Source organism: Oncorhynchus kisutch, linkage group LG4 (assembly GCF_002021735.2).
Source record: "Oncorhynchus kisutch isolate 150728-3 linkage group LG4, Okis_V2, whole genome shotgun sequence".
Lineage (NCBI taxonomy): Eukaryota > Metazoa > Chordata > Actinopteri > Salmoniformes > Salmonidae > Oncorhynchus > Oncorhynchus kisutch.
In genome coordinates this window covers 81537135-81547801 of record NC_034177.2, presented here as the reverse complement: position 1 = coordinate 81547801, position 10667 = coordinate 81537135, and positions in this window count along the sequence as shown.

Sequence of the window (10667 nt, the reverse complement as noted above, 5' to 3'; positions counted from 1 at the left end):
GACTTTCTACCTCTGACGTCACCCCATTGAAGTTGACGATTCAAACGGTCCAAGGTTAAGGTTAGGTAAGGGTTACGGGTAAGGGTAGGCGTTTGTGTAGAGACGTCCCAATGATAACGTCTCAAGGTTAAATAAAAGTTCAATTAAATAAAAAATTGGGTTGTCACTAGTTATCACAGCCACAAAGTCGAAATGTACTATATGGTTAAAATGTATAAATCAAAAAAATGAGATTTTTGGCCTTTAAGGTTAGGCATTTTTATTTATTTCCACTTTATTTAACCAGGTAGGCTAGTTGAGAACAAGTTCTCATTTGCAACTGCGACCTGGCCAAGATAAAGCAACGCAGTTCGACACAACTGACTGAAGAGTGGTACTCAGTGATGTGTTACATTAGCCCCAAACATAATGCTTTATATTCAGAACATAAAGTTCTGAACATAAAGTGAATTTCTTTGCCAATTTTTTTGAATTTTACTTTAGTGCTTTATTTTATTTAACCAGGAAGGGCTCATTGAGATTTGACATCGCTTTTTCAAGAGCGTCCTGGAGAAGATAGGCAGCACGAAGTCATTACACAATTACAGACAGACAACATGCAAAACTACAAGTAATCGAGTAAAAACAATAGAATTCACAATAGTATAACAAAATCATAAAACAGCAAATTAAAAACATTGATAGGTCAGGGAATCAGTCTCAAAATCCTTCATCTGTGATTTAAAAACACCAATCGGGACAAGTTCTTCCAGTTGAAAAGTATTTTGTAAGGCGTTCCAAGACGATGGCGCAGAGTACATAAAAGCCCTTTTACCAAATTCAGTTGGAACATTTGGAACAGTTAGCAGGGTAAATTCCAGCAAACAGAGAGAGTACCCACCACATTTCTGAACAGTAAAAATGGCCAAAAATGATGATAGTTAACCCAAAGTGGCTTTGTAAATAAAAGTATACCAATGACTGAGCCTACGAGTGACTAGAGAAGGCCAGCCAACCCTGGTATACAAAGTGCAGTGGTGCATAAGGGTTTTGCAGTTTCAAATAAATCTCAAAGCGCCATGGTAAAGGGTGTCAATTGATCTCAAACACTGAGCGGAAGCATTCATATATAAAATATCCCCAGTCTAGTTAAGGCATAAATGTAGCTGATAATAGCCTCCTTCTGGCTTCAAAAGAAAAACAGGCCTTATTCCTAAAATAAAATCCCAACCTCAGTTTAACAAAAATTGTAAGTTGTTGAATATGCAATTTAAAAGAGAATTTTAACTTCTAAAAATTCCAAGATATTTATATGAGGTTACGGTCTCAATCTCATTTCCCTGACAGGTTGTAATAGGAGAAAGGTTCAGAGATCTATTTATTGCTGTAGAAAACCACATTAGTTTAGTTTTGTCAGTATTGAGGATAAGCTTCAACTGACACAAGGTATGTTGAACAGTATAAAAAGCAGTTTGCAAGTTCTGGAAAGCTTTTGTGAGAGACGAGGCACAACAATAAATAACAGTATCATCAGCATAAAAGTGAAGTTGTGTGCATTTTGCACATTTTTGTCTTAATTATTTATATAAATAGTGAATAAGAGGGGACCAAGTACAGAGCCCTGGGGCACACCATTACAGACAGACAATTTAACAGACATGAGCCCATCAAATTGAGTGCACAGAGTTCTATCAGACAGATAGTTAGCAAACCATGCAACTGCATGCTCCAAAAGACCTACACTCGACAATCTCTGCCTCAGTATAGCATGATCAACTGTATCAAAAGCCTTAGAGAGATCAATAAAAAGTGAGACACAGTGCTGTTTTTTGTCAAGGGCTTCAGTGATATAATTTACAACCTTCATGGCTGCTGTAATTGTGCTATGCTTCTTCCTGAAGCCTTATTGGCAGATTGATAAAATAGAGTTAGTATATAAAAAATATTTTATTGCAAAAAGGGTGCATGTTTTGGAATACTGTTATTCCGTACAGGCTTCCTTCTTTTTACTCTGTCTTTTAGATTAGTATTGTGGAGTAACTGCAATGTTGTTAATCCATCCTCAGTTTTCTCCTATCACAGCCATTAAAAAAGGATCTGACCCTTTTTTTCCCCTTTTCGCCTAAAATGACATGACTCAAAATGACCCAAATCGAACTGCCTTAGCTCAGAACATGAAGCAAGGATATGCACATTCTTGATACAATTTGAAAGGAAATACTTTGAAGTTTGTGGAAATGTGAAGTTATGTAGGAGAATATGACACATTTAATCTGGTAAAAGACAATACAAAGAAAAAACACATGTTTTGTAATGTATGTAATGTATTATTCCAGCCCAGGCGCAAATTTAGATTTTGGCCACTAGATGGCATCAGTGTATGTGCAAAGGTTTAGACTGATCCAATGAAACATTGCATATTTGTTCAAAATGTTGTATCAAGATTACCCAAATGTGCCTAATTTGTTTATTAATACATTTTCAAGTTCATAATTGTGCACTCTTATCAAACAATAGCATGTTATTCTTTCTTATTTATTGACTCAAGAGATATCATTTCTAAAAACATAATTCCTCTTTGACATTATTGTCATGCCTACTCCTGCTCCCCGCTCCAGCGCTCGACGTCGCTGGTCTACTGTCTGGTCTACCTGTCACGTTTGTTGTAAGGAAGAGATCAAGGTGCAGCGTTTGTACGCGTACATTCTTCATTTAAGAATGAACACTGAACAAACTAACAAAATAACAAAACGAACCGTGACGCTAATATGAGTAGTGCAGACAGGCAACTAAACATAGAACAAGAACCCACAAACACAAAAGGGCAAATGGCCACCTAAATATAATCCCCAATCAGAGACAACGATAAAGAGCTGCCTCTGATTGGGAACCATATCAGGCCACCATAGACATATAACCTAGACCTACAAAAACCCCTAGACATACAAAAACCCTAGACAATACAAAAACTACCATACCCACCCTCATCACACCCTGATCTAACCAAAATATAAAGAAAACAGAGATATTAAAGGTCAGAGTGTGACATCACCGGTCCTGACAATCATTACGCACACCTGCTCCCCATCGTTACGCACACCGGGACCTCATTATCACCTTGATTACTCTACCTTTATTTAGCCCTCAGTAGCCTCAGTCATCAAGCAGTATTGGTTTTGTTAACGATCTGTACACTTCTCCTGTTTTGTTTATCTTCATGATTCTCATTATTAAACTCACCTGCATCCTGACTCCCAGCGTAAACGTCACAATTATGGGAGTTTGTGTCTAGATCAGAGACCCAAAATGTGGAAAAAGTACTTTCTTTTATTTATTTTTTTGTGGTATCCGATTGGTAGTTACAGTCTTGTCTCATCACTGCAAATCCCGTACGGACTCGGGAGAGGCGAAGGTCGAGAGCCATGAGTCCTCCGAAACACAACCTAACCAAGCCGCATTGCATCTTGACACAATGCCCACTTAGACCAGAAGCCAGCCGCACCAATATGAGATAGAACAAGGTCATCCCTGCCGGCCAAACCCTCCACTAACCCGGACGATGCTGGGACAGAGCCTGAACTCGAACCCAGAATCTCTAGTGGGACAGCTAGCACTGCGATGCAGTGACTTAGACCACTGCGCCACTCGGGAGGCCCTAGTGTGAATACTTTCTGAAGGCACTATAGCAGCAAGAGGCAAGGGTTACCTAGCGGTGTATGCACCCACTCCACTAGGGGCCTGGCAGTGTTTTGGGCATTGTTTAAAGGGTTGACTATAGGAGATATTTGTGCTGCGGCGAGTTGGGCATAATTTTTGTGATGTTTTATCGCTCGGATGTCACTGTTTCAAGTGTGCATACAGCTGGTACAGGGGAAAGTCACGAGGCAGTGTGCCGCAATACCCAGACTGCCGCATCTGGCAGGGTCAGGTCTGGGCGGTCTGCCATGGGCTGCCTCATTTAGTATCAGTTAGGGTTGGCTTGGGCAGGATTATATTTCCCCTTGGTATGTTGTACCCAAGTCGACTGACAAAGGGAACGTAACGTTATGACTATAACTACTGTTCCCTGAAGAAGAGAAATTAGGTACGACACCTGTTTGGCTCCGAGCCACCTCTTCCTGGGCTCGGTGAAGAGCGGTATTAAATTGAAGGAATGAATCCGAACCTCGCGCTTATCACCTGTGCAAGGCGGGGCTTCCAGCGAGACGCGGATTTCATTGGCTGCTTCTACTTTTCCAGCACCATTTCTACTTCAACATTTCAACATAAACTAATCACCTATGCTTAGTCTAATACAGTGACAACTAAAATATACCAAAAACGATCTAGTCCAATCAACCTAAGCTAAATATGATGTGGCTGTCCATGGTACTGATTTATGTGTGTGTGTGTGTGTGCAAGTAGAAAAAATATCACTCTACTTATAGAGAAACGCCAATGCCATCCTCCTCTTTCATGTTGCCTAAATGGTCTATGACTCTGTCACTACAGTACACGCTTTTTATTTGCTCCCTAGCCTAACTTCCTTTCATGGGCAACGATACGCCAGGCCAGCTAGTTAAAATTAGCATAGTACATCTAGCTACATGTTGACATCCATCCTCTCAGGCCAGGGGCACAATGAATGTATGAATTTATGGTTGGATCAGAATTGTCGTTATAATAATTGGCCAGTACTGAGAATTAAGTAAAACCAGAAGTCCAAATCCTTATCTCCATCCATGGCTAATTTTTTGCTAGCTAGCCACCGGAGGACAACAACAAAACTAGATGCAACAATTCAAGGTTTTTTCTGTCAATAATGGTGTTTGGCTTGTGATCTGATTTGCCTGAAGCCAAATCCAAACTAACTTCCCTTGACACTTTCTTTTGGTGCACCAGGACCATTCACAGCTGAGCTCACTCTGTTTAGCTCAACGCTGATTGGCTATTATTTTATTTTTTAAATTATGAAGGGAGGCCAAATGCTAGCTGGCTTCCCTTACATTCAATGCTACGGGCGGCAACAATGTCATGCTCTTTCTGACCAGACAGCATCAGATAGATGGCCTACACATACAGAGACAGAGGGGCCCTGTATCACTCTCTCTGATGATTTCTCTGGTGAGATACATTCAGCCACCTGCTAATTGAAGGAAATGTATTACATTTATTAAAACACACAGAGACGAAAGATAAATTCCCAGTACATTTTTTTTTGGTAAATTTTTTGGGGGAGGCTTCCCTTGGCATCCATGAATACATGCCATTGCCTTCTACCAAGACAAACCAGCTAACAATTCTAGGGAGAGTGAACAGTTTTGTAATGTTACCCATAATGTTCCCCTGATGTTTGAGTGTCCAGTTTTCCTTTACTTAGGGGAACTTTCCATTCTAACTTTTCCATGTTAGAAAAAACCTTCTGAGAACGTTTATTACCTGTTTTAAAGTTTTAAGTTTGAATGTCACGTGCACAAGTACAGTGAAATGCCTTTCTTGCAAGAACTAAACACAAAAATGCAGTAATCAATATCAATGTAGTACTAAAAATAACATAAGGTAGAACAAAAACACATGCAAAATAATAATATGAAATAAGAAGAACATGACAAAGTAAGTAAGCAGGGTCAGTTCCAATACCATATTTACAATGTGCAGGGATACCGGATTGATACAGGGAGATACTGTACGTATAGAGGTAAGGTAACTAGGCATCAGGATAAAAACAGTGGCGATCAAACGCTGTGCTATTGCCATACCAAAGAGTGATGCAGCCAGTCAAGATGCTTTCAATGGTGCAGCTGTAGAACCTGACTGTGCGCATGTGTGGACCATGTTAAGGACTTAGTGATCTGGACACAGAGGAATTTGAAGCTCTCGACCACTGCAGCCCAGTCGATGTGGATGGGGGGCATGCTTGCCATGGGGGGGGGGGGGGGGGGGCCTGCAGTCCACAATCAGCTCCTTGGTCTTACTGGCGTTGAGGGAGAGGTTGTTGTCACGACACCACACTGCCAGGTCACTGACCTCCTCCCTGTAGGCTGTCTAATCATTGCCAGTGATCAGGGTCCTAAGCTTGGTGAAGCATTAGAGTTCTTGGGAACAGGAATGACGGTGGTCAGCTAAAGACGTGGGGATTATAGATAGACTGGGACAAGGAGAGACTGACAATGACCGTGAATATGTCTGCCAGCTGTTCTGCGCATGTTCTGAGAATGTACCCTGGAATACTGTGAGGCCCCATGGCCTTGTGATTAAAGACCTTACTCAATTCATCCTCAGAGAGCGAGATCATCCAGTCCTCTGGGTTGGTGGGGGCCCTTACCCTCAGTGATGTAAAGTACTTAAGTAAAAATACTTTAAAGTACTACTTGCAATAAGTTGTTTTTTGGGGGTATCTGTACTTTACTATTCATATTTTTGACAACGTTTACTTTTACTTCACTACATTCCCGAAAGAAAATATTGTACTTTGTATTCCAATTTCATTGACACCCAAAATAACTTACATTTCGCATGCTTAGCAGGACAGTAAAATGTTCCAATTCCCATCAAGAGAACAACCCTTGTCATCTCTACTGCATCTGATCTGGCAGACTCACTAAACACAAATGCTTCATTTTTAAATGATGTCTGTGTGTTGGAGAAAGGCCCTGACTAGCCGTAAAAAAAATAATGGCGTCTGATTTGCTTAATATAAGGTATTTGAAATTATTACTTTTAATACTTAAGTATATTTCAAACCAAATACTTTTAGATTTTTACTAGTAGTATTTTACTGGATGACTCACTAACTTGAGTCATTTTCTATTAAGGTATCTTTACTTTTAGTCAAGTATGACAATTAGGTCCCTTTTCCACCAATGCTTGTGCATGGCACGGCGTTGTTGTTGTAGAAGCGTGCATAAAATGCATTGAGTTCGTCTGGTAGAGGAATCGTTGGGCAGATTACGGCTGGGTCTTCCTTTGTAATCTGTAATGGACTGTATCTCCTGCCTTATGTTGCGGGCTTCTTAGCCTGTGTAATATGATTCCACCTTATTCCTATATTGTCCTTTTGCTCATTTGATGACCCTGCGGAGGTCGTAGTGGGACTTCTTGTACTTATTCCTGTCTTCGGATGTAGCCTCAGGGTTGACTGTGAAAGCTTTGTGTGCCGTAGCACTGTCCTTGTCACGATCGAGTGTAGAGACGGACCAAGGCGCAGCGTGAATGGAGTTCCACATCTTTATTATGTGAAACTTAAAACAAAACAAGAAACAAACAACGACCGTGCAGTACTGAGGTGCAACATGCACTGACTCAAAAACAAGATCCCACAAAAAACCAGTGGGGAAATGGCTGCCTAAATATGATCCCCAATCAGAGACAACGATAAACAGCTGCCTCTGATTGGGAACCATACCAGGCCTTCATAGACATAAAACAATCTAGATAACCTACCTTAGTCACACCCTAACCTAACCAACATAGAGAATAAAAGGCTCTCTATGGTCAGGGCGTGACAGTACCCCCCCCCAAAAGAAAATGTGGGGTCTGTCTTTTGGGCTTTCCATGTGGCCGCGAACCCCGGCATCATCGCTGTCTTTCCTTCTCTCCTTGCGTCTGTTTCCACGGAAGGCTTTCGTCTCCTGCCATAATTCCTCCCAAGTCCAGGATGTCTTCTCCTCCTTTATCTCCTCCCAAGCCCAGGATACCTTCTCCAACTGGGCACGCTGCTTGGTCCAGTTGTGGTGGGATCTTCTTTCACGTTCGTTTGAAGCATACTCGGACCAATGTGGAAACCAGCACGCTGCACATCTTTATTTTTGTGAAACTTACAAAAGAAAAAGAAAACAAACAACGACCGTGCAGCACTGAGGTGCAACATGCACTGACTCAAAAACAAGATCCCACAAAAAACAGTGGGGAAATGGCTGCCTAAATATGATCCCCAATCAGAGGCAATGATAAACAGCTGCCTCTGATTGGGAACCATACCAGGCCAACATAGACATAAAACAACCTAGATAACCCACCCTAGTCACACCGTGGGCGTGACAATCCTTTAGTTTAGCCAACCTCTGTGTTAATCCAGGGCTTTTGATTGGGGAAGCAGCAAACCTTCACTGTGGGGCCGACTTCACCGATACTTTTCCTAATGAAGCCAGCGACAGTGGTGGTTAGCTCATCGATATTATCGGCGGAGTCTCTGAACATATTTCAATTAACGCTAGCAAAGCAGTCCTGTAGAGTAATTTCTGATTCTGATTACCATTTCTCAATGTAGCGAATCACGGGTACTTCCTGTTTGAGCTTCTGCTTGGAAACAGGAAGCAGGAGTACGGAGTCATGATCTGATTTGCAGAATGGGGGACGAGAGGGCCCCGTTTGCTTGATTGTGGGTAGAGTCTCAGTGGTGTAAACATTATTGTCCCTAGTGGCGAAGGAGATGTGTTGGGCATCACGTGTCTTAATGACACAGAATTAAAACCACCAGCAACAAGAAAAGCAGCCTCTGGGTGCAGGTTTTCCTGCTTGTTTAAAGCCTTGTACAGTTTGTTACGTGCCAGCTTGTTATTTTTCGTATACAACAGTATACAACAGTCACAATAACAGCTGAAAACTTCCTTGAGAAGGAGAAGGGTTGGCATTTGACTATCAGGTATTCCAAGATGGGTGAACAATGGGTCGACTGTGCTCGAGTCAGTACACCATTTGTTGTTGATGAAGAGGCAAACCCCTTCCTCTCTTGATTTCCCTGACTCCACTGTCCAGTCTGCTCGGTGAATGGAGAATCCATCCAGTTGGTTAGCCATGGGGGGCATCTGCACTGACATCTGCACTGCAGGACCTGGCAAGCGACCAACTGTTGAAAATAACCATAGATACTGTGGAGACCATCAAGGATCTGCTACTGCACTACTCCAGATCAGTGAGGCCTAGGATTGTGAAATCACTCCACAGGGATGGTGGGGCCAATGGGATCCTACTTTGCACTGAGAAGAGCCGTCAGCACCGGGAACATGAAGCTGACCACTGCCATTACTACAGCGGTCACAAGAGAGATTAATCAACTTGGGGTTCGTTTTCAACACTCCTCAGCCTCAAGCTCAACCTCAAAGCCAAGTTTAGTCACAGCCATTCATACACAGACACACGACAACTCTACACCGTCAAGCCATACTTAATGTATGTACAACAACAGGTATACAGAGAATCAGCAGTGTTTGTGACGTTGAAACATATAGTCCCCCTGCTGTTTTGAGACTGGACCAGTATCTGCTGAGAGCAATCCCCAGTATAGGTTGAGAACTGACCTTTGCAAGGTAGATGCATTTGCCTGTATGAAACCCAAACTACAACTGAACAAAATGCAGTCCTAGCAGTTGAACTTCACCCCTGGTGATCTCTTGAATAAAACTCTTACAGCATTCTTAGACCAGATCTGTAGTAAAGCACTCCTAATTAACACAGAGCTGATTTCTACACGTGAAGCTCTGGCAGACCACCTGCGAGTCCTAGTCCAGAAACATCTGTCAAGAAGTTCTCAAAGATGCAACAATATCAAAATCAAACTGAGACAACTGGCCAAATCCAGACAGGACAGAATCACTGCTAGCATACTGACAGAGGCCATCTACCGCCACTTTGTCCACATAGTTCCTTCAAATCAGATCAGGAGATGTACATGTACAGTTGAAGTCGGAAATGTACATACACTTAGGTTGGAGTCATTAAAACTCATTTTTCAACCACTCCGCAAATGTCTTGTTAACAAACTATAGTTTTGGCAAGTCGGTTAGTTTGTGCATGGCTTCTTATGGATCAAATCCAATTATCGGGATCAATTTGACAACATCTGGTGAAATGGCAGAGCGCCAAATTCAAACTAAATTATTAGAAATATTTAACTTTCATACAATCACAAGTGCAATACAGCAAAATAAAGCTTAACTTCTTGTTAATCCAGCCATAGTGTCAGATTTCAAAAAGGCTTTACAGCGAAAGCAAACAATGCCATTATCTGAGGACAGCACCCCATCAAACAAACACATGACAATCATATTTCAACCCACCAGGCGCAACACAAAACTCAGAAATAACGATATAATTCATGCCTTACCTTTGAGGATCTTCTTCTGTTGGCACTCCAATATGTCCCATAAACATCACAAATGGTGCTTTTGTTAGATTAATTCCGTCGTTATATCCCCAAAATGTAAATTTATTTGGTGCGTTTAATTCAGAAAAACACCGGTTACAACTCGCCCAACATGACTACAAAGTATCTAATAAATTACCTGTAATCTTGGTCCAAACATTTCAAACAACTTTCCTAATCCAACTTTAGGTATTTTAAAATGTAAATAATCAATCAAATTTAAGACGGGATAAACTGTGTTCAATAGCGGATAAAATGAAAGTGGAGTGAGCTCCTGGTCACACACCACAAACAAAACAGTCCACTTGGCTATACACCCAGAAAGGAAAGGGCAACTTCTGCATTACTCAAAAGAAAAACATCAACCAATTTCTAAAGATCCACATCTAGTGGATCCACATCTAGTGGAAGCCATAGGAACTGCAAGCATATTTCTATTAAAACAGGCTTGCCATAGAAAACTAATGGAAAACAGATTGACCTGTCTGTTATACTCACAGACATTACTCAAACAGTTTTAGAAACTTCAGAGTGTTTTCTATCCAAATCTACTAATGATATGCAT